At 43.4% G+C, this 22,765-nt stretch overlaps 18 non-coding genes and 38 pseudogenes across 18 annotated transcripts; all 56 read right to left on the bottom strand.

The window, feature by feature from the left end:
• Positions 1 to 93: 93 nt before the first annotated feature.
• Positions 94 to 211, bottom strand: LOC116682317 (uncharacterized; annotated as a pseudogene).
• Positions 212 to 490: 279 nt separating this feature from the next.
• Positions 491 to 611, bottom strand: LOC116682333 (uncharacterized; annotated as a pseudogene).
• A 284-nt stretch (positions 612 to 895) lies between these two features.
• LOC116682338 (uncharacterized) lies at positions 896 to 1,012 on the bottom strand (annotated as a pseudogene).
• A 283-nt stretch (positions 1,013 to 1,295) lies between these two features.
• Positions 1,296 to 1,414, bottom strand: LOC116682383 (5S ribosomal RNA). Its single transcript, XR_004330415.1, has one exon. It is a non-coding gene; the product is annotated as a 5S ribosomal RNA (ribosomal RNA).
• Positions 1,415 to 1,695: 281 nt separating this feature from the next.
• Positions 1,696 to 1,812, bottom strand: LOC116682339 (uncharacterized; annotated as a pseudogene).
• Positions 1,813 to 2,098: 286 nt separating this feature from the next.
• LOC116682330 (uncharacterized) lies at positions 2,099 to 2,214 on the bottom strand (annotated as a pseudogene).
• A 285-nt stretch (positions 2,215 to 2,499) lies between these two features.
• Positions 2,500 to 2,618, bottom strand: LOC116682322 (uncharacterized; annotated as a pseudogene).
• A 281-nt stretch (positions 2,619 to 2,899) lies between these two features.
• On the bottom strand, positions 2,900 to 3,018 carry LOC116682288 (uncharacterized; annotated as a pseudogene).
• Positions 3,019 to 3,297: 279 nt separating this feature from the next.
• Positions 3,298 to 3,415, bottom strand: LOC116682306 (uncharacterized; annotated as a pseudogene).
• A 284-nt stretch (positions 3,416 to 3,699) lies between these two features.
• On the bottom strand, positions 3,700 to 3,817 carry LOC116682287 (uncharacterized; annotated as a pseudogene).
• Positions 3,818 to 4,100: 283 nt separating this feature from the next.
• On the bottom strand, positions 4,101 to 4,218 carry LOC116682331 (uncharacterized; annotated as a pseudogene).
• A 285-nt stretch (positions 4,219 to 4,503) lies between these two features.
• Positions 4,504 to 4,621, bottom strand: LOC116682277 (uncharacterized; annotated as a pseudogene).
• Positions 4,622 to 4,908: 287 nt separating this feature from the next.
• Positions 4,909 to 5,026, bottom strand: LOC116682282 (uncharacterized; annotated as a pseudogene).
• A 281-nt stretch (positions 5,027 to 5,307) lies between these two features.
• LOC116682382 (5S ribosomal RNA) lies at positions 5,308 to 5,426 on the bottom strand. The gene has a single exon (XR_004330414.1). It is a non-coding gene; the product is annotated as a 5S ribosomal RNA (ribosomal RNA).
• Positions 5,427 to 5,706: 280 nt separating this feature from the next.
• Positions 5,707 to 5,824, bottom strand: LOC116682312 (uncharacterized; annotated as a pseudogene).
• Positions 5,825 to 6,111: 287 nt separating this feature from the next.
• Positions 6,112 to 6,230, bottom strand: LOC116682284 (uncharacterized; annotated as a pseudogene).
• A 286-nt stretch (positions 6,231 to 6,516) lies between these two features.
• LOC116682324 (uncharacterized) lies at positions 6,517 to 6,637 on the bottom strand (annotated as a pseudogene).
• Positions 6,638 to 6,931: 294 nt separating this feature from the next.
• Positions 6,932 to 7,052, bottom strand: LOC116682343 (uncharacterized; annotated as a pseudogene).
• A 285-nt stretch (positions 7,053 to 7,337) lies between these two features.
• Positions 7,338 to 7,455, bottom strand: LOC116682344 (uncharacterized; annotated as a pseudogene).
• Positions 7,456 to 7,737: 282 nt separating this feature from the next.
• LOC116682387 (5S ribosomal RNA) lies at positions 7,738 to 7,854 on the bottom strand. Its single transcript, XR_004330419.1, has one exon. It is a non-coding gene; the product is annotated as a 5S ribosomal RNA (ribosomal RNA).
• A 284-nt stretch (positions 7,855 to 8,138) lies between these two features.
• LOC116682309 (uncharacterized) lies at positions 8,139 to 8,256 on the bottom strand (annotated as a pseudogene).
• A 284-nt stretch (positions 8,257 to 8,540) lies between these two features.
• On the bottom strand, positions 8,541 to 8,658 carry LOC116682270 (5S ribosomal RNA). Its single transcript, XR_004330371.1, has one exon. It is a non-coding gene; the product is annotated as a 5S ribosomal RNA (ribosomal RNA).
• Positions 8,659 to 8,944: 286 nt separating this feature from the next.
• Positions 8,945 to 9,062, bottom strand: LOC116682316 (uncharacterized; annotated as a pseudogene).
• A 280-nt stretch (positions 9,063 to 9,342) lies between these two features.
• On the bottom strand, positions 9,343 to 9,459 carry LOC116682326 (uncharacterized; annotated as a pseudogene).
• Positions 9,460 to 10,142: 683 nt separating this feature from the next.
• On the bottom strand, positions 10,143 to 10,260 carry LOC116682315 (uncharacterized; annotated as a pseudogene).
• Positions 10,261 to 10,540: 280 nt separating this feature from the next.
• LOC116682337 (uncharacterized) lies at positions 10,541 to 10,656 on the bottom strand (annotated as a pseudogene).
• Positions 10,657 to 10,938: 282 nt separating this feature from the next.
• Positions 10,939 to 11,057, bottom strand: LOC116682381 (5S ribosomal RNA). Its single transcript, XR_004330413.1, has one exon. It is a non-coding gene; the product is annotated as a 5S ribosomal RNA (ribosomal RNA).
• A 283-nt stretch (positions 11,058 to 11,340) lies between these two features.
• Positions 11,341 to 11,459, bottom strand: LOC116682380 (5S ribosomal RNA). The gene has a single exon (XR_004330412.1). It is a non-coding gene; the product is annotated as a 5S ribosomal RNA (ribosomal RNA).
• Positions 11,460 to 11,741: 282 nt separating this feature from the next.
• LOC116682378 (5S ribosomal RNA) lies at positions 11,742 to 11,860 on the bottom strand. Its single transcript, XR_004330411.1, has one exon. It is a non-coding gene; the product is annotated as a 5S ribosomal RNA (ribosomal RNA).
• Positions 11,861 to 12,145: 285 nt separating this feature from the next.
• On the bottom strand, positions 12,146 to 12,263 carry LOC116682304 (uncharacterized; annotated as a pseudogene).
• Positions 12,264 to 12,546: 283 nt separating this feature from the next.
• On the bottom strand, positions 12,547 to 12,665 carry LOC116682377 (5S ribosomal RNA). The gene has a single exon (XR_004330410.1). It is a non-coding gene; the product is annotated as a 5S ribosomal RNA (ribosomal RNA).
• Positions 12,666 to 12,949: 284 nt separating this feature from the next.
• On the bottom strand, positions 12,950 to 13,065 carry LOC116682336 (uncharacterized; annotated as a pseudogene).
• A 282-nt stretch (positions 13,066 to 13,347) lies between these two features.
• LOC116682332 (uncharacterized) lies at positions 13,348 to 13,464 on the bottom strand (annotated as a pseudogene).
• Positions 13,465 to 13,744: 280 nt separating this feature from the next.
• Positions 13,745 to 13,862, bottom strand: LOC116682303 (uncharacterized; annotated as a pseudogene).
• Positions 13,863 to 14,145: 283 nt separating this feature from the next.
• On the bottom strand, positions 14,146 to 14,263 carry LOC116682385 (5S ribosomal RNA). The gene has a single exon (XR_004330417.1). It is a non-coding gene; the product is annotated as a 5S ribosomal RNA (ribosomal RNA).
• A 284-nt stretch (positions 14,264 to 14,547) lies between these two features.
• LOC116682376 (5S ribosomal RNA) lies at positions 14,548 to 14,666 on the bottom strand. The gene has a single exon (XR_004330409.1). It is a non-coding gene; the product is annotated as a 5S ribosomal RNA (ribosomal RNA).
• A 284-nt stretch (positions 14,667 to 14,950) lies between these two features.
• Positions 14,951 to 15,068, bottom strand: LOC116682302 (uncharacterized; annotated as a pseudogene).
• Positions 15,069 to 15,354: 286 nt separating this feature from the next.
• On the bottom strand, positions 15,355 to 15,472 carry LOC116682301 (uncharacterized; annotated as a pseudogene).
• Positions 15,473 to 15,752: 280 nt separating this feature from the next.
• Positions 15,753 to 15,870, bottom strand: LOC116682286 (uncharacterized; annotated as a pseudogene).
• Positions 15,871 to 16,155: 285 nt separating this feature from the next.
• LOC116682375 (5S ribosomal RNA) lies at positions 16,156 to 16,274 on the bottom strand. The gene has a single exon (XR_004330408.1). It is a non-coding gene; the product is annotated as a 5S ribosomal RNA (ribosomal RNA).
• Positions 16,275 to 16,557: 283 nt separating this feature from the next.
• On the bottom strand, positions 16,558 to 16,675 carry LOC116682290 (uncharacterized; annotated as a pseudogene).
• A 283-nt stretch (positions 16,676 to 16,958) lies between these two features.
• LOC116682308 (uncharacterized) lies at positions 16,959 to 17,076 on the bottom strand (annotated as a pseudogene).
• A 285-nt stretch (positions 17,077 to 17,361) lies between these two features.
• LOC116682374 (5S ribosomal RNA) lies at positions 17,362 to 17,480 on the bottom strand. The gene has a single exon (XR_004330407.1). It is a non-coding gene; the product is annotated as a 5S ribosomal RNA (ribosomal RNA).
• Positions 17,481 to 17,764: 284 nt separating this feature from the next.
• On the bottom strand, positions 17,765 to 17,883 carry LOC116682373 (5S ribosomal RNA). Its single transcript, XR_004330406.1, has one exon. It is a non-coding gene; the product is annotated as a 5S ribosomal RNA (ribosomal RNA).
• Positions 17,884 to 18,168: 285 nt separating this feature from the next.
• Positions 18,169 to 18,286, bottom strand: LOC116682334 (uncharacterized; annotated as a pseudogene).
• Positions 18,287 to 18,569: 283 nt separating this feature from the next.
• LOC116682278 (uncharacterized) lies at positions 18,570 to 18,687 on the bottom strand (annotated as a pseudogene).
• A 283-nt stretch (positions 18,688 to 18,970) lies between these two features.
• On the bottom strand, positions 18,971 to 19,089 carry LOC116682371 (5S ribosomal RNA). Its single transcript, XR_004330403.1, has one exon. It is a non-coding gene; the product is annotated as a 5S ribosomal RNA (ribosomal RNA).
• Positions 19,090 to 19,371: 282 nt separating this feature from the next.
• On the bottom strand, positions 19,372 to 19,490 carry LOC116682370 (5S ribosomal RNA). Its single transcript, XR_004330402.1, has one exon. It is a non-coding gene; the product is annotated as a 5S ribosomal RNA (ribosomal RNA).
• A 282-nt stretch (positions 19,491 to 19,772) lies between these two features.
• On the bottom strand, positions 19,773 to 19,888 carry LOC116682328 (uncharacterized; annotated as a pseudogene).
• A 284-nt stretch (positions 19,889 to 20,172) lies between these two features.
• On the bottom strand, positions 20,173 to 20,291 carry LOC116682386 (5S ribosomal RNA). Its single transcript, XR_004330418.1, has one exon. It is a non-coding gene; the product is annotated as a 5S ribosomal RNA (ribosomal RNA).
• Positions 20,292 to 20,578: 287 nt separating this feature from the next.
• On the bottom strand, positions 20,579 to 20,697 carry LOC116682369 (5S ribosomal RNA). The gene has a single exon (XR_004330401.1). It is a non-coding gene; the product is annotated as a 5S ribosomal RNA (ribosomal RNA).
• Positions 20,698 to 20,979: 282 nt separating this feature from the next.
• LOC116682300 (uncharacterized) lies at positions 20,980 to 21,097 on the bottom strand (annotated as a pseudogene).
• A 285-nt stretch (positions 21,098 to 21,382) lies between these two features.
• LOC116682293 (uncharacterized) lies at positions 21,383 to 21,500 on the bottom strand (annotated as a pseudogene).
• Positions 21,501 to 21,782: 282 nt separating this feature from the next.
• Positions 21,783 to 21,901, bottom strand: LOC116682342 (uncharacterized; annotated as a pseudogene).
• A 284-nt stretch (positions 21,902 to 22,185) lies between these two features.
• Positions 22,186 to 22,304, bottom strand: LOC116682367 (5S ribosomal RNA). Its single transcript, XR_004330400.1, has one exon. It is a non-coding gene; the product is annotated as a 5S ribosomal RNA (ribosomal RNA).
• Positions 22,305 to 22,586: 282 nt separating this feature from the next.
• On the bottom strand, positions 22,587 to 22,704 carry LOC116682323 (uncharacterized; annotated as a pseudogene).
• Positions 22,705 to 22,765: the final 61 nt, after the last annotated feature.

Here is a 22,765-nt window from a genome sequence, read left to right as displayed (position 1 = left end):
TGCTCAAAAAAAAAAAGTTACGTCCTTTATACAGTTTCCCTTAGTTTGCTCTACGTCCAGCAAAGAAGCCACAGCGCCTTAGGCTAACTAAAAAGCTTACAGCACCAGGTATTCCCAGGCGGTCTCCCATCCACGTACTAAGCCGGCCCAACCCTGCTTGGCTTCCGAGATCAACGAGAGCGTGCACTTTCAGGGTGGTATGGCCGTAAGCAACCATACAGGCGAAATCCAGCTATTTCTATATGTGAAACCTGAAGTTTCTAATACCCTACTTAGACTTGGTGACTTGTTGTCTTCCAGAACTTATTATTTATTTAGCTGTGGTCAAACTGCAAGTATTTTGAACTCTTACTTGAATGTTGAACACTGAGATTGTTTATTATAATTCTAAAGAAGAATGGTGCTTCAAAAAAAAAAGTTACGTCCTTTATACAGTTTCCTTGTTTGCTCTACGCCGCAAAGAAGCCACAGCGCCTTAGGCTAACTAAAAAGCTTACAGCACCAGGTATTCCCAGGCGGGTCTCCCATCCAAGTACTAAGCCGGCCCAACCCTGCTTGGCTTCCGAGATCAGACGAGAGCGGGCACTTTCAGGGGTGGTTGTGCCGTAAGCAACCATACAGGGCGAAATCCAGCTATTTCTAGATTGTGAAGACCTGAACGTTCTCTTCCTTACTTAGACTTGGTGGACTTGTTGTCTTCCAGAACCTTATTATTTATTTATGCTGTGGTCAAACTGCAAGTATTTGAACTCTTACTTGAAATGTTGAACACTGAGAGTTGTTTATTTAATTCTAAAGAAGAATGGTGCTTCAAAAAAAAAAGTTACGTCCTCTATACAGTTTCCTTGTTTGCTCTACTCCAGCAAAGAAGCCACAGCGCCTTAGGCTAACTAAAAGCTTACAGCACCAGGTATTCCCAGGCGGTCTCCCATCCAAGTCTAAGCCGCCCAACCCTGCTTGGCTTCCGAGATCAGACGAGAGCGGGCACTTTCAGGGTGGTGTGGCCGTAAGCAACCATACAGGGCGAAATCCAGCTATTTCTAGATGTGAAGACCTGAACGTTCTCATACCTTACTTAGACTTGGTGGACTTGTTGTCTTCCAGAACTTATTATTTATTTATGCTGTGGTCAAACTGCAAGTATTTGAAACTCTTACTTGAAATGTGAACACTGAGATTGTTTATTTTAATTCTAAAGAAGAATGGTGCTCAAAAAAAAAAGTTACGTCCTCTATACAGTTTCCTTTTTGCTCTACGTCCAGCAAAGAAGCCACAGCGCCTTAGGCTAACTAAAAAGCTTACAGCACCAGGTATTCCCAGGCGGTCTCCCATCCAAGTACTAAGCCGGCCCAACCCTGCTTGGCTTCCGAGATCAGACGAGAGCGGGCACTTTCAGGGTGGTGTGGCCGTAAGCAACCATACAGGGCGAAATCCAGCTATTTCGATTGTGAAAACCTGAAGGTCTCTTACCCTACTTAGACTTGGTGACTTGTTGTCTTCCAGAACTATTATTTATTTATGCTGTGGTCAAACTGCAAGTATTTTGAACTCTTACTTGAAATGTTGAACACTGAGATTGTTTATTATAATTCTAAAGAAGAATGGTGCTTCAAAAAAAAAGTTACGTCTCTTTATACAGTTTCCTGTTTGCTCTACGTCCAGCAAAGAAGCCACAGCGCCTTAGGCTAACTAAAAAGCTTACAGCCCAGGTATTCCCAGGCGTTCTCCCATCCAAGTACTAAGCCGGCCCAACCCTGCTTGGCTTCCGAGATCAGACGAGAGCGGGCACTTCAGGGTGGTGTGGCCGTAAGCAACCATACAGGGCGAAATCCAGCTATTTCTAGATGTGAAGACCTGAAGGTTCTCATACCTACTTAGACTTGGTGGACTTGTTGTCTTCCAAACTTATTTTTTATTTATGCTGTGGTCAAACTGCAAGTATTTTGAACTCTTACTTGAAATGTTGAACACTGAGTTCGTTTATTATAATTCTAAAGAAGAATGGTGCTTCAAAAAAAAAAAGTTACGTCCTTTTATACAGTTTCCTTGTTTGCTCTACGTCCAGCAAAGAAGCCACAGCGCCTTAGGCTAACTAAAAAGCTTACAGCACCAGGTATTCCCAGGCGGTCTCCCATCCAAGTACTAAGCCGGCCCAACCCTGCTTGGCTTCCGAGATCAGACGAGAGCGGGCACTTTCAGTGGGTGGCCGTAAGCAACCATACAGGCGAAATCCAGCTATTTCTAGATGTGAAGACCTGAACGTTCTCTTACCTTACTTAGACTTGGTGGACTTGTTGTCTTCCAGAACTTATTATTTATTTATGCTGTGGTCAAACTGCAAGTATTTTGAACTCTTACTTGAAATGTTGAACACTGAGATTGTTTATTTTATTCTAAAGAAGAATGGTGCTTCAAAAAAAAAAAGTTACGTCCTCTATACAGTTTCCTGTTTTGCTCTACGTCCAGCAAAGAAGCCACAGCGCCTTAGGCTAACTAAAAAGCTTACAGCACCAGGTATTCCCAGGCCGGTCTCCCATCCAAGTACTAAGCGGCCCAACCCTGCTTGGCTTCCGAGATCAGACGAGAGCGGGCACTTTCAGGGTGGTGTGGCCGTAAGCAACCATACAGGGCGAAATCCAGCTATTTCTATATGTGAAACCTGAAGTTCTAATACCCTACTTAGACTTGTGGACTTGTTTCTTCCAGAACTTATTATTTATTTATGCTGTGGTCAAACTGCAAGTATTTTGAACTCTTACTTGAAATGTTGAACACTGAGATTGTTTATTATAATTCTAAAGAAGAATGGTGCTTCAAAAAAAAAGTACGTCCTTTATACAGTTTCCTCCTTGTTTGCTCTACGTCCAGCAGAAGCCACAGCGCCTTAGGCTAACTAAAAAGCTTACAGCACCAGGTATTCCCAGCGCGTCTCCCATCCAAGTACTAAGCCGGCCCAACCCTGCTTGGCTTCCGAGATCAGACGAGAGCGGGCACTTTCAGGGTGGTGTGGCCGTAAGCAACCATACAGGCGAAATCCAGCTATTCTAGATGTGAAGACCTGAAGGTTCTCATACCTTACTTAGACTTGGGACTTGTTGTCTTCGTAACTTATTATTTATTTATGCTGTGGTCAAACTGCAAGTATTTTGAACTCTTACTTGAATGTTGAACACTGAGTTCGTTTATTATAATTCTAAAGAAGAATGGTGCTTCAAAAAAAAAAGTTACGTCCTTTATACAGTTTCCTTGTTTGCTCTACGTCCAGCAAGAAGCCACAGCGCCTTAGGCTAACTAAAAAGCTTACAGCACCAGGTATTCCCAGGCGGTCTCCCATCCAAGTACTAAGCCGGCCCAACCCTGCTTGGCTTCCGAGATCAGACGAGAGCGGGCACTTTCAGGTGGTGTGGCCGTAAGCAACCATACAGGGCGAAATCCAGCTATTTCTAGATGTGAAGACCTGAAGGTTTCTCATACCTTACTTAGACTTGGTGGACTTGTTGTCTTCCAGAACTTATTATTTATTTATGCTGTGGTCAAACTGCAAGTATTTTTGAACTCTTACTTGAAATGTTGAACACTGAGATTGTTTATTTAATTCTAAAGAAGAATGTGCTTCAAAAAAAAAGTTACGTCCTTTATACAGTTTCCTTGTTGCTCTACGTCCAGCAAAGAAGCCACAGCGCCTTAGGCTAACTAAAAAGCTTACAGCACCAGGTATTCCCAGGCGGTCTCCCATCCAAGTACTAAGCCGGCCCAACCCTGCTTGGCTTCCGAGATCAGACGAGAGCGGGCACTTTCAGGGTGGTGGGCCGTAAGCAACCATACAGGCGAAATCCAGCTATTTCTAGATGTGAAGACCTGAACGTTCTCTTACCTACTTAGACTTGGTGGACTTGTTGTCTTCCAGAACTTATTATTTATTTATGCTGTGGTCAAACTGCAAGTATTTTGAACTCTTACTTGAAATGTTGAACACTGAGATTGTTTATTTAATTCTAAAGAAGAATGGTGCTTCAAAAAAAAAAGTTACGTCCTCTATACAGTTTCCTTGTTTGCTCTACGTCCAGCAAAGAAGCCACAGCGCCTTAGGCTAACTAAAAAGCTTACAGCACCAGGTATTTCCCAGGCGGTCTCCCTCCAAGTACTAAGCCGCCCAACCCTGCTTGGCTTCCGAGATCAGACGAGAGCGGGCACTTTCAGGGTGGTGTGGCCGTAAGCAACCATGCAAGGCGAAATCCAGCTATTTCTAGATGTGAAGACCTGAAGGTTCTCATACCTTACTTAGACTTGGTGGACTTGTTGTCTTCCAGAACTTATTATTTATTTATGCTGTGGTCAAACTGCAAGTATTTTGAACTCTTACTTGAAATGTTGAACACTGAGTTCGTTTATTATAATTCTAAAGAAGAATGGTGCTTCAAAAAAAAAGTTACGTCCTTTATACAGTTTCCTTGTTTGCTCTACGTCCAGCAAAGAAGCCACAGCGCCTTAGGCTAACTAAAAAGCTTACAGCACCAGGTATTCCCAGCGGTCTCCCATCCAAGTACTAAGCCGGCCCAACCCTGCTTGGCTTCCGAGATCAGACGAGAGCGGGCACTTTCAGGGTGGTGTGGCCGTAAGCAACCATACAGGGCGAAATCCAGCTATTTTTCTAGATGTGAAGACCTGAACGTTCTCTTACCTTACTTACTTGGTGGACTTGTTGTCTTCCAGAACTTATTATTTATTTTATGCTGTGGTCAAACTGCAAGTATTTTGAACTCTTACTTGAAATGTTGAACACTGAGATTGTTTATTTTAATTCTAAAGAAGAATGGTGCTTCAAAAAAAAAAGTTACGTCCTCTATACAGTTTCCTTGTTTGCTCTACGTCCAGCAAAGAAGCCACAGCGCCTTAGGCTAACTAAAAAGCTTACAGCACCAGGTATTCCCAGGCGGTCTCCCATCCAAGTACTAAGCCGGCCCACCCTGCTTGGCTTCCGAGATCAGACGAGAGCGGGCACTTTCAGGGTGGTGTGGCCGTAAGCAACCATACAGGGCGAAATCCAGCTATTTCTAGATGTGAAGACCTGAAGGTTCTAATACCTACTTAGACTTGGTGGACTTGTTGTCTTCGAAACTTATTATTTATTTATGCTGTGGTCAAACTGCAAGTATTTTGAACTCTTACTTGAAATGTTGAACACTGAGTTCGTTTATTTTAATTCTAAAAGAATGGTGCTTCAAAAAAAAAAGTTACGTCCTCATACAGTTTCCTTGTTTGCTCTACGTCCAGCAAAGAAGCCACAGCGCCTTAGGCTAACTAAAAAGCTTACAGCACCAGGTATTCCCAGGCGGTCTCCCATCCAAGTACTAAGCCGGCCCAACCCTGCTTGGCTTCCGAGATCAGACGAGAGCGGGCACTTTCAGGGTGGTGTGGCCGTAAGCAACCATACAGGGCGAAATCCAGCTATTTCTATTGTGAAGACCTGAAGGTTCTCATACCTTACTTAGACTTGGTGGACTTGTTGTCTTCCAGAACTTATTATTATTTATGCTGTGGTCAAACTGCAAGTATTTTGAACTCTTACTTGAAATGTTGAACACTGAGATTGTTTATTTAATTCTAAAGAAGAATGTGCTTCAAAAAAAAAAGTTACGTCTTTATACAGTTTCCTTGTTTGCTCTACGTCCAGCAAAGAAGCCACAGCGCCTTAGGCTAACTAAAAGCTTACAGCACCAGGTATTCCCAGGCGGTCTCCCATCCAATACTAAGCCGGCCCAACCCTGCTTGGCTTCCGAGATCAGACGAGAGCGGGCACTTTCAGGGTGGTATGCCCGTAAGCAACCATACAGGGCGAAATCCAGCTATTTCTATATGTGAAAACCTGAACGGTTCTCTTACCTTACTTAGACTTGTGGGACTTGTTGTCTTCCAGAACTTATTATTTATTTATGCTGTGGTCAAACTGCAAGTATTTTTGAACTCTTACTTGAAATGTGGAACACTGAGATTGTTTATTTTAATTCTAAAGAAGAATGGTGCTTCAAAAAAAAAGTTACGTCCTCTATACAGTTTCCTTGTTTGCTCTACGTCCAGCAAAGAAGCCACAGCGCCTTAGGCTAACTAAAAAGCTTACAGCACCAGTATTCCCAGGCGGTCTCCCATCCAAGTACTAAGCCGGCCCAACCCTGCTTGGCTTCCGAGATCAGACGAGAGCGGGCACTTTCAGGTGTGGTGTGGCCGTAAGCAACCATACAGGGCGAAATCCAGCTATTTCTAGATGTGAGAACCTGAAGTTCTCTCATACCTTACTTAGACTTGGTGGACTTGTTGTCTTCCAGAACTTATTATTTATTTATGCTGTGGTCAAACTGCAAGTATTTTGAACTCTTACTTGAAATGTTGAACACTGAGTTTGTTTATTAAATTCTAAAGAAGAATGGTGCTTCAAAAAAAAAAGTTACGTCCTTTATACGTTTCCCTTGTTTGCTCTACGTCCAGCAAAGAAGCCACAGCGCCTTAGGCTAACTAAAAAGCTTACAGCACCAGGTATTCCCAGGCGGTCTCCCATCCAAGTACTAAGCCGGCCCAACCCTGCTTGGCTTCCGAGATCAGACGAGAGCGGGCACTTTCAGGGTGGTGGTGGCCGATAAGCAACCATACAGGGCGAAATCCAGCTATTTCTAGATGTGAAGACCTGACCGTTGGTCTCTTACCTTACTTAGACTTGGTGGACTTGTTGTCTTCCAGAACTTATTATTTATTTATGCTGTGTGTCAAACTGCAAGTATTTTGAACTCTTACTTGAAATGTTGACAACTGAGATTGTTTATTATTATATATCTCTAAAGAAGAATGGTGCTTCAAAAAAAAAAGTTACGTCCTACATACAGTTTCCTTGTTTGCTCTACGTCCAGCAAAGAAGCCACAGCGCCTTAGGCTAACTAAAAGCTTACAGCACCAGGTATTCCCAGGTGCGGTCTCCCACTCCAAGTACTAAGCCGCCCAACCCTGCTTGGCTTCCGAGATCAGACGAGAGCGGGCACTTTCAGGGTGGTGTGGCCGTAAGCAACCATACAGGGCGAAATCCAGCTATTTCTAGATGTGAAGACCTGAAGGTTCTCATACCTTACTTAGACTTGGTGGACTTGTTGTCTTCCAGAACTTATTATTTATTTATGCTGTGGTCAAACTGCAAGTATTTTGAACTCTTACTTGAAATGTTGAACACTGAGATTGTTTATTTTAATTCTAAAGAAGAATGGTGCTTCAAAAAAAAAAGTTACGTCCTCTATACAGTTTCCTTGTTTGCTCTACGTCCAGCAAAGAAGCCACAGCGCCTTAGGCTAACTAAAAGCTTACAGCACCAGGTATTCCCAGGCGGTCTCCCCATCCAAGTACTAAGCCGCCCAACCCTGCTTGGCTTCCGAGATCAGACGAGAGCGGGCACTTTCAGGTGGTGTGGCCGTAAGCAACCATACAGGGCGAAATCCAGCTATTTCTAGATGTGAAGACCTGAAGGCTCTTACCTTACTTAGACTTGGTGGACTTGTTGTCTTCCAGAACTTATTATTTATTTATGCTGTGGTCAAACTGCAAGTATTTTAGAACTCTTACTTGAAATGTTGAACACTGAGATTGTTTATTTTAATTCTAAAGAAATGGTGCTTCAAAAAAAAAGTTACGTCCTCAATACAGTTTCCTCCTTTGCTCTACGTCCAGCAAAGAAGCCACAGCGCCTTAGGCTAACTAAAAAGCTTACAGCACCAGTATTCCCAGGCGGTCTCCCATCCAAGTACTAACCGGCCCAACCCTGCTTGGCTTCCGAGATCAGACGAGAGCGGGCACTTTCAGGGTGGTGTGGCCGTAAGCAACCATACAGGGCGAATCCAGCTATTTCTAGATGTGAAGACCTGAAGGTTCTCATACCTTACTTAGACTTGGTGGACTTGTTGTCTTCCAGAACTTATTATTTATTTATGCTGTGGTCAAACTGCAAGTATTTTGAACTCTTACTTGAAATGTTGAACACTGAGTTTGTTTATTATAATTCTCAAGAAGATGGTGCTTCAAAAAAAAAAAGTTACGTCCTTTATACAGTTTCCTTTTTGCTCTACGTCCAGCAAAGAAGCCACAGCGCCTTAGGCTAACTAAAAAGCTTACAGCACCAGGTATTCCCAGGCGGTCTCCCATCCAAGTACTAAGCCGGCCAACCCTGCTTGGCTTCCGAGATCAGACGAGAGCGGGCACTTTCAGGGTGGTGTGGCCGTAAGCACCATACAGGGCGAAATCCAGCTATTTCTAGATGTGAAAACCTGAACGTTCTAATACCTTACTTAGACTTGTGGACTTGTTGTCTTCCAGAACTTATTATTTATTTATGCTGTGGTCAAACTGCAAGTATTTTGAACTCTTACTTGAAATGTTGAACACTGAGATTGTTTTATTTTAATTCTAAAGAAGAATGGTGCTTCAAAAAAAAAGTTACGTCCTCTATACAGTTTCCTTGTTTGCTCTACGTCCAGCAAAGAAGCCACAGCGCCTTAGGCTAACTAAAAAGCTTACAGCACCAGGTATTCCCAGGCGGTCTCCCATCCAGTACTAAGCCGGCCCAACCCTGCTTGGCTTCCGAGATCAGACGAGAGCGGGCACTTTCAGGGTGGTGTGGCCGTAAGCAACCATACAGGGCGAAATCCAGCTATTTCTAGATGTGAAGACACGAAGTCTCTATACCTTACTTAGACTTGGTGGACTTGTTGTCTTCCAGAACTTATTATATTATTTATGCTGTGGTCAAACTGCAAGTATTTTGAACTCTTACTTGAAATGTTGAACACTGAGATGTGTTTATTTTAATTCTAAAGAAGAATGGTGCTTCAAAAAAAAAAGTTACGTCCTCTATACAGTTTCCTTGTTGCTCTACGTCCAGCAAAGAAGCCACAGCGCCTTAGGCTAACTAAAAAGCTTACAGCACCAGGTATTCCCAGGCGGTCTCCCATCCAAGTACTAAGCCGCCCAACCCTGCTTGGCTTCCGAGATCAGACGAGAGCGGGCACTTTCAGGGTGGTGTGGCCGTAAGCAACCATACAGGGCGAAATCCAGCTATTTCTAGATGTGAAGACCTGAAGGTTCTCATACTTACTTAGACTTGGTGGACTTGTTGTCTTCCAGAACTTATTATTTATTTATGCTGTGGTCAAACTGCAAGTATTTTGAACTCTTACTTGAAATGTTGAACACTGAGTTGTTTATTATAATTCTAAAGAAGAATGGTGCTTCAAAAAAAAAGTTACGTCCTTTATACAGTTTCCTTGGCTCTACGTCCAGCAAAGAAGCCACAGCGCCTTAGGCTAACTAAAAAGCTTACAGCACCAGGTATTCCCAGGCGGTCTCCCATCCAAGTACTAAGCCGGCCCAACCCTGCTTGGCTTCCGAGATCAGACGAGAGCGGCACTTTCAGGGTGGTGTGCCGTAAGCAACCATACAGGGCGAAATCCAGCTATTTCTAGATGTGAAGACCTGAACGTTCTCTTACCTTACTTAGACTTGGTGGACTTGTTGTCTTCCAGAACTTATTATTTATTTATGCTGTGGTCAAACTGCAAGTATTTGAACTCTTACTTGAAATGTTGAACACTGAGTTGTTTATTTTAATTCTAAAGAAGAATGGTGCTTCAAAAAAAAAGTTACGTCCTCTATACAGTTTCCTTGTTTGCTCTACGTCCAGCAAAGAAGCCACAGCGCCTTAGGCTAACTAAAAAGCTTACAGCACCAGGTATTCCCGCGGCTCTCCCATCCAGTACTAAGCCGGCCCAACCCTGCTTGGCTTCCGAGATCAGACGAGAGCGGGCACTTTCAGTGGTGTGGCCGTAAGCAACCATACAGGGCGAAATCCAGCTATTTCTAGATGTGAAGACCTGAAGGTTCTCTTACCTTACTTAGACTTGGTGGACTTGTTGTCTTCCAGAACTTATTATTTATTTATGCTGTGGTCAAACTGCAAGTATTTTGAACTCTTACTTGAAATGTTGAACACTGAGATTGTTTATTTTAATTCTAAAGAAGAATGGTGCTTCAAAAAAAAAAGTTACGTCCTCAATACAGTTTCCTTGTTGCTCTACGTCCAGCAAAAAGAACCACAGCGCCTTAGGCTAACTAAAAGCTTACAGCACCAGGTATTCCCAGGCGGTCTCCCATCCAAGTACTAAGCCGCCCAACCCTGCTTGGCTTCCGAGATCAGACGAGAGCGGGCACTTTCAGGGTGGTGTGGCCGTAAGCAACCATACAGGGCGAAATCCAGCTATTTCTAGATGTGAAGACCTGAAGTTCTCATACCTTACTTAGACTTGTGGACTTGTTGTCTTCCAGAACTTATTATTTATTATGCTGTGGTCAAACTGCAAGTATTTTGAACTCTTACTTGAAATGTTGAACACTGAGATTGTTTATTTAATTCTAAAGAAGAATGGTGCTTCAAAAAAAAAAGTTACGTCCTTTATACAGTTTCCTTGTTGCTCTACGTCCAGCAAAGAAGCCACAGCGCCTTAGGCTAACTAAAAGCTTACAGCACCAGGTATTCCAGGCGGTCTCCCATCCAAGTACTAAGCCGGCCCAACCCTGCTTGGCTTCCGAGATCAGACGAGAGCGGGCACTTTCAGGGGTGTGGCCGTAAGCAACCATACAAGCGAAATCCAGCTATTTCTAGATGTGAAGACCTGAAGGTTCTCATACCTTACTTAGACTTGGTGGACTTGTTGTCTTCCAGAACTTATTATTTATTTATGCTGTGGTCAAACTGCAAGTATTTTGAACTCTTACTTGAAATGTTGAACACTGAGATTGTTTATTTTAATTCTAAAGAATGGTGCTTCAAAAAAAAAAGTTACGTCCTCAATACAGTTTCCTTGTTTGCTCTACGTCCAGCAAAGAAGCCACAGCGCCTTAGGCTAACTAAAAAGCTTACAGCACCAGGTATTCCCAGGCGGTCTCCCATCCAAGTACTAAGCCGGCCCAACCCTGCTTGGCTTCCGAGATCAGACGAGAGCGGGCACTTTCAGGGTGGTGTGGCCGTAAGCAACCATACAGGGCGAATCCAGCTATTTCTAGATGTGAAGACCTGAAGGTTCTCATACCTTACTTAGACTTGGTGGACTTGTTGTCTTCCAGAACTTATTATTTATTTATGCTGTGGTCAAACTGCAAGTATTTTGAACTCTTACTTGAAATGTTGACACTGAGTTCGTTTATTATAATTCTAAAGAAGAATGGTGCTTCAAAAAAAAAAGTTACGTCCTTTATACAGTTTCCTTGTTTGCTCTACGTCCAGCAAAGAAGCCACAGCGCCTTAGGCTAACTAAAAGCTTACAGCACCAGGTATTCCCAGGCGGTCTCCCATCCAAGTACTAAGCCGGCCCAACCCTGCTTGGCTTCCGAGATCAGACGAGAGCGGGCACTTTCAGGGTGGTGTGGCCGTAAGCAACCATACAGGGCGAAATCCAGCTATTTCTAGATGTGAAGACCTGAAGGTTCTCATACCTTACTTAGACTTGGTGGACTTGTTGTCTTCCAGAACTATTATTATTTATGCTGTGGGTCAAACTGCAAGTATTTTGAACTCTTACTTGAATGTTGAACACTGAGTTCGTTTATTTAATTCTAAAGAAGAATGGTGCTTCAAAAAAAAAAGTTACGTCCTTTATACAGTTTCCTTGTTTGCTCTACGTCCAGCAAAGAAGCCACAGCGCCTTAGGCTAACTAAAAGCTTACAGCACCAGGTATTCCCAGGCGGTCTCCCATCCAAGTACTAAGCCGGCCCAACCCTGCTTGGCTTCCGAGATCAGACGAGAGCGGGCACTTTCAGGGTGGTGTGGCCGTAAGCAACCATACAAGGCGAAATCCAGCTATTTCTATATGTGAAAACCTGAAGGTTCTAATACCTTACTTAGACTTGGTGGACTTGTTGTCTTCCAGAACTTATTATTTATTTATGCTGTGGTCAAACTGCAAGTATTTTGAACTCTTACTTGAAATGTTGAACACTGAGATTGTTTATTTTAATTCTAAAGAAGAATGGTGCTTCAAAAAAAAAGTTACGTCCTCTATACAGTTTCCTTGTTTGCTCTACGTCCAGCAAAGACCACAGCGCGCCTTAGGCTAACTAAAAAGCTTACAGCACCAGGTATTCCCAGGCGGTCTCCCATCCAAGTACTAAGCCGGCCCAACCCTGCTTGGCTTCCGAGATCAGACGAGAGCGGGCACTTTCAGGTGGTGTGGCCGTAAGCACCATACAGGCGAAATCCAGCTATTTCTAGATGTGAAGACCTGAAGGTTCTCTTACCTTACTTAGACTTGGTGGACTTGTTGTCTTCCAGAACTTATTATTTATTTATGCTGTGGTCAAACTGCAAGTATTTTGAACTCTTACTTGAAATGTTGAACACTGAGATTGTTTATTTTAATTCTAAGAAGAATGGTGCTTCAAAAAAAAAAGTTACGTCCTCTATACAGTTTCCTTGTTTGCTCTACGTCCAGCAAAGAAGCCACAGCGCCTTAGGCTAACTAAAAAGCTTACAGCACCAGGTATTCCCAGGCGGTCTCCCATCCAAGTACTAAGCCGGCCCAACCCTGCTTGGCTTCCGAGATCAGACGAGAGCGGGCACTTTCAGGGTGGTGTGGCCGTAAGCAACCATACAGGGCGAAATCCAGCTATTTCTAGATGTGAAGACCTGAAGTTCTCATACCTTACTTAGACTTGGTGGACTTGTTGTCTTCCAGAACTTATTATTTATTTATGCTGTGGTCAAACTGCAAGTATTTTGAACTCTTACTTGAAATGTTGAACACTGAGTTCGTTTATTTTAATCTAAAGAAGAATGGTGCTTCAAAAAAAAAAGTTACGTCCTTTATACAGTTTCCTTGTTTGCTCTACGTCCAGCAAAGAAGCCACAGCGCCTTAGGCTAACTAAAAAGCTTACAGCACCAGGTATTCCCAGGCGGTCTCCCATCCAAGTACTAAGCCGGCCCAACCCTGCTTGGCTTCCGAGATCAGACGAGCGGGCACTTTCAGGGTGTGTGGCCGTAAGCAACCATACAAGGCGAAATCCAGCTATTTCTAGATGTGAAAACCTGAAGGTTCTATACCTACTTAGACTTGGTGGACTTGTTGTCTTCCAGAACTTATTATTTATTTATGCTGTGGTCAAACTGCAAGTATTTTGAACTCTTACTTGAAATGTTGAACACTGAGTTGTTTATTAATTCTAAAGAAGAATGGTGCTTCAAAAAAAAAAAGTTACGTCCTTTATACAGTTTCCTTGTTTGCTCTACGTCCAGCAAAGAAGCCACAGCGCCTTAGGCTAACTAAAAAGCTTACAGCACCAGGTATTCCCAGGCGGTCTCCCATCCAAGTACTAAGCCGGCCAACCCTGCTTGGCTTCCGAGATCAGACGAGAGCGGCACTTTCAGGGTGGTGTGGCCGTAAGCAACCATACAGGGCGAAATCCAGCTATTTCTAGATGTGAAGACCTGAACGTTCTCTTACCTTACTTAGACTTGGTGGACTTGTTGTCTTCCAGAACTTATTATTTATTTATGCTGTGGTCAAACTGCAAGTATTTTGAACTCTTACTTGAAATGTTGAACACTGAGTTGTTTTTTAATTCTAAAGAAGAATGGTGCTTCAAAAAAAAAGTTACGTCCTCTATACAGTTTCCTTGTTTGCTCTACGTCCACAAAGAAGCCACAGCGCCTTAGGCTAACTAAAAGCTTACAGCACCAGGTATTCCCAGGCGGTCTCCCATCCAAGTACTAAGCCGGCCCAACCCTGCTTGGCTTCCGAGATCAGACGAGAGCGGGCACTTTCAGGTGGTGTGGCCGTAAGCAACCATACAGGGCGAAATCCAGCTATTTCTAGATGTGAAGACCTGAAGGTTCTCATACCTTACTTAGACTTGGTGGACTTGTTGTCTTCCAGAACTTATTATTTATTTATGCTGTGGTCAAACTGCAAGTATTTTGAACTCTTACTTGAAATGTTGAACACTGAGATTGTTTATTTAATTCTAAAGAAGAATGGTGCTTCAAAAAAAATAGTTACTCCTCTAACAGTTTCCTTGTTTGCTCTACGTCCAGCAAAGAAGCCACAGCGCCTTAGGCTAACTAAAAAGCTTACAGCACCAGTATTCCCAGGCGGTCTCCCATCCAAGTACTAAGCCGGCCCAACCCTGCTTGGCTTCCGAGATCAGACGAGAGCGGGCACTTTCAGGGTGGTGTGGCCGTAAGCAACCATACAAGGCGAAATCCAGCTATTTCTAGATGTGAAACCTGAAGGTTCTCATACCTTACTTAGACTTGGTGGACTTGTTGTCTTCCAGAACTTATTATTTATTTATGCTGTGGTCAAACTGCAAGTATTTTGAACTCTTACTTGAAATGTTGAACACTGAGATTGTTTATTTTAATTCTAAAGAAGAATGGTGCTTCAAAAAAAAAAGTTACGTCCTCTATACAGTTTCCTTGTTTGCTCTACGTCCAGCAAAGAAGCCACAGCGCCTTAGGCTAACTAAAAGCTTACAGCACCAGGTATTCCCAGGCGGTCTCCCATCCAAGTACTAAGCCGGCCCAACCCTGCTTGGCTTCCGAGATCAGACGAGAGCGGGCACTTTCAGGGTGGTGTGGCCGTAAGCAACCATACAGGGCGAAATCCAGCTATTTCTAGATGTGAAGACCTGAAGGTTCTCATACCTTACTTAGACTTGGTGGACTTGTTGTCTTCCAGAACTTATTATTTATTTATGCTGTGGTCAAACTGCAAGTATTTTGAACTCTTACTTGAAATGTTGAACACTGAGTTCGTTTATTATAATTCTAAAGAAGAATGGTGCTTCAAAAAAAAAGTTACGTCCTTTATACAGTTTCCTTGTTTGCTCTACGTCCAGCAAAGAAGCCACAGCGCCTTAGGCTAACTAAAAGCTTACAGCACCAGGTATTCCCAGGCGGTCTCCCATCCAAGTACTAAGCCGGCCCAACCCTGCTTGGCTTCCGAGATCAGACGAGAGCGGGCACTTTCAGGTGGTGTGGCCGTAAGCAACCATACAGGGCGAAATCCAGCTATTTCTAGATGTGAAGACCTGAAGGTTCTCTTACCTTACTTAGACTTGGTGGACTTGTTGTCTTCCAGAACTTATTATTTATTTTGCTGTGGTCAAACTGCAAGTATTTTGAACTCTTACTTGAAATGTTGAACACTGAGATTGTTATTTTATAATTCTAAAGAAGAATGGTGCTTCAAAAAAAAAAGTTACGTCCTCTATACAGTTTCCTTGTTTGCTCTACGTCCAGCAAAGAAGCCACAGCGCCTTAGGCTAACTAAAAAGCTTACAGCACCAGGTATTCCCAGGCGGTCTCCCATCCAAGTACTAAGCCGGCCCAACCCTGCTTGGCTTCCGAGATCAGACGAGAGCGGGCACTTTCAGGTGGTGTGGCCGTAAGCACCATGCAGGCGAAATCCAGCTATTTCTATATGTGAAAACCTGAAGGTTCTATACCCTACTTAGACTTGGTGGACTTGTTGTCTTCGAGAACTTATTATTTATTTATGCTGTGGTCAAACTGCAAGTATTTGAACTCTTACTTGAAATGTTGAACACTGATTGTTTATTTTAATTCTAAAGAAGAATGGTGCTTCAAAAAAAAAAGTTACGTCCTCAATACAGTTTCCTTGTTTGCTCTACGTCCAGCAAAGAAGCCACAGCGCCTTAGGCTAACTAAAAAGCTTACAGCACCAGGTATTCCCAGGCGGTCTCCCATCCAAGTACTAAGCCGGCCCAACCCTGCTTGGCTTCCGAGATCAGACGAGAGCGGGCACTTTCAGGGTGGTGGGCCGTAAGCAACCATACAGGGCGAAATCCAGCTATTTCTAGATGTGAAGACCTGAAGGTTCTCATACCTTACTTAGACTTGGTGGACTTGTTGTCTTCCAGAACTTATTATTTATTTATGCTGTGGTCAAACTGCAAGTATTTTGAACTCTTACTTGAAATGTTGAACACTGAGATTGTTTTTATAATTCTAAAGAAGAATGGTGCTTCAAAAAAAAAAAGTTACGTCCTTTATACAGTTTCCTTGTTTGCTCTACGTCCAGCAAAGAAGCCACAGCGCCTTAGGCTAACTAAAAGCTTACAGCACCAGGTATTCCCAGGCGGTCTCCCATCCAAGTACTAAGCCGGCCCAACCCTGCTTGGCTTCCGAGATCAGACGAGAGCGGGCACTTTCAGGGTGGTGTGGCCGTAAGCAACCATACAGGGCGAAATCCAGCTATTTCTAGATGTGAAGACCTGAAGGTTCTCTTACCTTACTTAGACTTGGTGGACTTGTTGTCTTCCAGAACTTATTATTTATTTATGCTGTGGTCAAACTGCAAGTATTTTGAACTCTTACTTGAAATGTTGAACACTGAGATTGTTTATTTTAATTCTAAAGAAGAATGGCTTCAAAAAAAAAGTTACGTCCTCTATACAGTTTCCTTGTTTGCTCTACGTCCAGCAAAGAAGCCACAGCGCCTTAGGCTAACTAAAAAGCTTACAGCACCAGGTATTCCCAGGCGGTCTCCCATCCAAGTACTAAGCCGGCCCAACCCTGCTTGGCTTCCGAGATCAGACGAGGCGGGCACTTTCAGGGTGGTGTGGCCGTAAGCAACCATACAGGGCGAAATCCAGCTATTTCTAGATGTGAAGACCTGAAGGTTCTCTTACCTTACTTAGACTTGGTGGACTTGTTGTCTTCCAGAACTTATTTATTTATGCTGTGGTCAAACTGCAAGTATTTTGAACTCTTACTTGAAATGTTGAACACTGAGATTGTTTATTTTAATTCTAAAGAAGAATGGTGCTTCAAAAAAAAAAGTTACGTCCTCTATACAGTTTCCTTGTTTGCTCTACGTCCAGCAAAGAAGCCACAGCGCCTTAGGCTAACTAAAAAGCTTACAGCACCAGGTATTCCCAGGCGGTCTCCCATCCAAGTACTAAGCCGGCCAACCCTGCTTGGCTTCCGAGATCAGACGAGAGCGGGCACTTTCAGGGTGGTGTGGCCGTAAGCAACCATACAGGGCGAAATCCAGCTATTTCTATATGTGAAGACCTGAAGGTTCTCATACCTTACTTAGACTTGGTGGACTTGTTGTCTTCCAGAACTTATTATTTATTATGCTGTGGTCAAACTGCAAGTATTTTGAACTCTTACTTGAAATGTTGAACACTGAGATTGTTTATTTTAATTCTAAAGAAGAATGGTGCTTCAAAAAAAAAAGTTACGTCCTCTATACAGTTTCCTTGTTTGCTCTACGTCCAGCAAAGAAGCCACAGCGCCTTAGGCTAACTAAAAAGCTTACAGCACCAGGTATTCCCAGGCGGTCTCCCATCCAAGTACTAAGCCGGCCCAACCCTGCTTGGCTTCCGAGATCAGACGAGAGCGGGCACTTTCAGGGTGGTGTGGCCGTAAGCAACCATACAGGGCGAAATCCAGCTATTTCTAGATGTGAAGACCTGAAGGTTCTCATACCTTACTTAGACTTGGTGGACTTGTTGTCTTCCAGAACTTATTATTTATTTATGCTGTGGTCAAACTGCAAGTATTTTGAACTCTTACTTGAAATGTTGAACACTGAGTTCGTTTATTATAATTCTAAAGAAGAATGGTGCTTCAAAAAAAAAAGTTACGTCCTTATACAGTTTCCTTGTTTGCTCTACGTCAGCAAAGAAGCCACAGCGCCTTAGGCTAACTAAAAAGCTTACAGCACCAGGTATTCCCAGGCGGTCTCCCATCCAAGTACTAAGCCGGCCCAACCCTGCTTGGCTTCCGAGATCAGACGAGAGCGGGCACTTTCAGGGTGGTGTGGCCGTAAGCAACCATACAGGGCGAAATCCAGCTATTTCTAGATGTGAAGACCTGAACGTTCTCTTACCTTACTTAGACTTGGTGGACTTGTTGTCTTCCAGAACTTATTATTTATTTATGCTGTGGTCAAACTGCAAGTATTTTGAACTCTTACTTGAAATGTTGAACACTGAGTTGTTTATTTTAATTCTAAAGAAGAATGGTGCTTCAAAAAAAAAAGTTACGTCCTCTATACAGTTTCCTTGTTTGCTCTACGTCCAGCAAAGAAGCCACAGCGCCTTAGGCTAACTAAAAAGCTTACAGCACCAGGTATTCCCAGGCGTCTCCCATCCAAGTACTAAGCCGGCCCAACCCTGCTTGGCTTCCGAGATGAGACGAGAGCGGGCACTTTCAGGGTGGTGTGGCCGTAAGCAACCATACAGGCGAAATCCAGCTATTTCTAGATGTGAAGACCTGAAGGTTCTCTTACCTTACTTAGACTTGGTGGACTTGTTGTCTTCCAGAACTTATATTTATTTATGCTGTGGTCAAACTGCAAGTATTTTGAACTCTTACTTGAAATGTTGAACACTGATTGTTTATTTTAATTCTAAAGAAGAATGGTGCTTCAAAAAAAAAAGTTACGTCCTCTATACAGTTTCCTTGTTTTGCTCTACGTCCAGCAAAGAAGCCACAGCGCCTTAGGCTAACTAAAAAGCTTACAGCACCAGGTATTCCCAGGCGGTCTCCCATCCAAGTACTAAGCCGGCCCAACCCTGCTTGGCTTCCGAGATCAGACGAGAGCGGCACTTTCAGGGTGGTGTGGCCGTAAGCAACCATACAGGGCGAAATCCAGCTATTTCTAGATGTGAAGACCTGAAGGTTCTCTTACCTTACTTAGACTTGGTGGACTTGTTGTCTTCCAGAACTTATTATTTATTTATGCTGTGGTCAAACTGCAAGTATTTTGAACTCTTACTTGAAATGTTGAACACTGAGATTGTTTATTTTAATTCTAAAGAAGAATGGTGCTTCAAAAAAAAAAGTTACGTCCTATACAGTTTCCTTGTTTGCTCTACGTCCAGCAAGAAGCCACAGCGCCTTAGGCTAACTAAAAAGCTTACAGCACCAGGTATTCCCAGGCGGTCTCCCATCCAAGTACTAAGCCGGCCCAACCCTGCTTGGCTTCCGAGATCAGACGAGAGCGGGCACTTTCAGGGTGGTGTGGCCGTAAGCAACCATACAGGGCGAAATCCAGCTATTTCTAGATGTGAAGACCTGAAGGTTCTCTACCTTACTTAGACTTGGTGGACTTGTTGTCTTCCAGAACTTATTATTTATTTATGCTGTGGTCAAACTGCAAGTATTTTGAACTCTTACTTGAAATGTTGAACACTGAGATTGTTTATTAATTCTAAAGAAGAATGGTGCTTCAAAAAAAAAAGTTACGTCCTCTATACAGTTTCCTTGTTTGCTCTACGTCCAGCAAAGAAGCCACAGCGCCTTAGGCTAACTAAAAGCTTACAGCACCAGGTATTCCCAGGCGGTCTCCCATCCAAGTACTAAGCCGGCCCAACCCTGCTTGGCTTCCGAGATCAGACGAGAGCGGGCACTTTCAGGGTGGTGTGGCCGTAAGCAACCATACAAGGCGAAATCCAGCTATTTCTAGATGTGAAGACCTGAACGTTCTCTACCTTACTTAGACTTGGTGGACTTGTTGTCTTCCAGAACTTATTATTTATTTATGCTGTGGTCAAACTGCAAGTATTTTGAACTCTTACTTGAAATGTTGACACTGAGATTGTTTATTAATTCTAAAGAAGAATGGTGCTTCAAAAAAAAAAGTTACGTCCTCAATACAGTTTCCTTGTTTGCTCTACGTCCAGCAAAGAAGCCACAGCGCCTTAGGCTAACTAAAAAGCTTACAGCACCAGGTATTCCCAGGCGGTCTCCCATCCAAGTACTAAGCCGGCCCAACCCTGCTTGGCTTCCGAGATCACGAGAGCGGGCACTTTCAGGTGGTGTGGCCGTAAGCAACCATACAGGGCGAAATCCAGCTATTTCTAGATGTGAAGACCTGAAGTTCTCATACCTTACTTAGACTTGGTGGACTTGTTGTCTTCCAGAACTTATTATTTATTTATGCTGTGGTCAAACTGCAAGTATTTTGAACTCTTACTTGAAATGTTGAACACTGAGTTGTTTATTATAATTCTAAAGAAGAATGGTGCTTCAAAAAAAAAGTTACGTCCTTATATACAGTTTCCTTGTTTGCTCTACGTCCAGCAAAGAAGCCACAGCGCCTTAGGCTAACTAAAAAGCTTACAGCACCAGGTATTCCCAGGCGGTCTCCCATCCAAGTACTAAGCCAGCCCAACCCTGCTTGGCTTCCGAGATCAGACGAGAGCGGGCACTTTCAGGGTGGTGTGGCCGTAAGCAACCATACAGGGCGAAATCCAGCTATTTCTAGATGTGAAGACCTGAACGTTCTCTTACCTTACTTAGACTTGGTGGACTTGTTGTCTTCCAGAACTTATTATTTATTTATGCTGTGGTCAAACTGCAAGTATTTTGAACTCTTACTTGAAATGTGGAACACTGAGTTCGTTTATTATAATTCTAAAGAAGAATGGTGCTTCAAAAAAAAAAAGTTACGTCCTTTATACAGTTTCCTTGTTTGCTCTACGTCCAGCAAAGAAGCCACAGCGCCTTAGGCTAACTAAAAAGCTTACAGCACCAGGTATTCCCAGGCGGTCTCCCATCCAAGTACTAAGCCGGCCCAACCCTGCTTGGCTTCCGAGATCAGACGAGAGCGGGCACTTTCAGGGTGGTGTGGCCGTAAGCAACCATACAGGGAAATCCAGCTATTTCTAGATGTGAAAACCTGAAGTTCTCTACCTTACTTAGACTTGGTGGACTTGTTGTCTTCCAGAACTTATTATTTATTTATGCTGTGGTCAAACTGCAAGTATTTTGAACTCTTACTTGAAATGTTGAACACTGAGATTGTTTATTTTATTTCTAAAGAAGAATGGTGCTTCAAAAAAAAAAGTTACGTCCTTTATACAGTTTCCTTGTTTGCTCTACGTCCAGCAAAGAAGCCACAGCGCCTTAGGCTAACTAAAAAGCTTACAGCACCAGGTATTCCCAGGCGGTCTCCCATCCAAGTACTAAGCCGGCCCAACCCTGCTTGGCTTCCGAGATCAGACGAGAGCGGGCACTTTCAGGTGGTGTGGCCGTAAGCACCATACAGGGCGAAATCCAGCTATTTCTAGATGTGAAGACCTGAACGTTCTCTTACCTTACTTAGACTTGGTGGACTTGTTGTCTTCCAGAACTTATTATTTATTTATGCTGTGGTCAAACTGCAAGTATTTTGAACTCTTACTTGAAATGTTGAACACTGAGATTGTTTATTTTAATTCTAAAGAAGAATGGTGCTTCAAAAAAAAAGTTACGTCCTCTATACAGTTTCCTTGTTTTGCTCTACGTCCAGCAAAGAAGCCACAGCGCCTTAGGCTAACTAAAAAGCTTACAGCACCAGGTATTCCCAGGCGTCTCCCATCCAAGTACTAAGCCGGCCCAACCCTGCTTGGCTTCCGAGATCAGACGAGAGCGGGCACTTTCAGGGTGGTGTGGCCGTAAGCAACCATACAGGGCGAAATCCAGCTATTTCTAGATGTGAAGACCTGAAGGTTCTCTACCTTACTTAGACTTGGTGGACTTGTTGTCTTCCAGAACTTATTATTTATTTATGCTGTGTCAAACTGCAAGTATTTTGAACTCTTACTTGAAATGTTGAACACTGAGTTGTTTTTTTAATTCTAAAGAAGAATGGTGCTTCAAAAAAAAAAGTTACGTCCTTTATACAGTTTCCTTGTTTGCTCTACGTCCAGCAAAGAAGCCACAGCGCCTTAGGCTAACTAAAAAGCTTACAGCACCAGGTATTCCCAGGCGTCTCCCCCATCCAAGTACTAAGCCGGCCCAACCCTGCTGGCTTCCGAGATCAGACGAGAGCGGGCACTTTCAGGGTGGTGTGGCCGTAAGCAACCATACAGGCGAAATCCAGCTATTTCTAGATGTGAAGACCTGAAGGTTCTCATACCTTACTTAGACTTGGTGGACTTGTTGTCTTCCAGAACTTATTATTTATTTATGCTGTGGTCAAACTGCAAGTATTTTGAACTCTTACTTGAAATGTTGAACACTGAGATTGTTTATTTAATTCTAAAGAAGAATGGTGCTTCAAAAAAAAAAGTTACGTCCTCTATACAGTTTCCTTGTTTGCTCTACGTCCAGCAAAGAAGCCACAGCGCCTTAGGCTAACTAAAAAGCTTACAGCACCAGGTATTCCCAGGCGGTCTCCCATCCAAGTACTAAGCCGGCCCAACCCTGCTTGGCTTCCGAGATCAGACGAGAGCGGGCACTTTCAGGGTGGTGTGGCCGTAAGCAACCATACAGGGCGAAATCCAGCATTTCTAGATGTGAAGACCTGAAGGTTCTACCTTACTTAGACTTGGTGGACTTGTTGTCTTCCAGAACTTATTATTTATTTATGCTGTGGTCAAACTGCAAGTATTTTGAACTCTTACTTGAAATGTTGAACACTGAGATTGTTTATTTTAATTCTAAAGAAGAATGGTGCTTCAAAAAAAAAAGTTACGTCCTCTATACAGTTTCCTTGTTTGCTCTACGTCCAGCAAAGAAGCCACAGCGCCTTAGGCTAACTAAAAAGCTTACAGCACCAGGTATTCCCAGGCGGTCTCCCATCCAAGTACTAAGCCGGCCCAACCCTGCTTGGCTTCCGAGATCAGACGAGAGCCGGCACTTTCAGGTGGTGTGGCCGTAAGCAACCATACAGGGCGAAATCCAGCTATTTCTAGATGTGAAGACCTGAACGTTCTCTTACCTT

Source organism: Etheostoma spectabile, unplaced genomic scaffold (genome assembly GCF_008692095.1).
Source record: "Etheostoma spectabile isolate EspeVRDwgs_2016 unplaced genomic scaffold, UIUC_Espe_1.0 scaffold00018786, whole genome shotgun sequence".
In the NCBI taxonomy this organism is placed as follows: Eukaryota; Metazoa; Chordata; class Actinopteri; order Perciformes; family Percidae; genus Etheostoma; species Etheostoma spectabile.
Note: the sequence above shows the minus strand (reverse complement) of the source record. Positions and strands in the feature narration are given on the sequence as shown.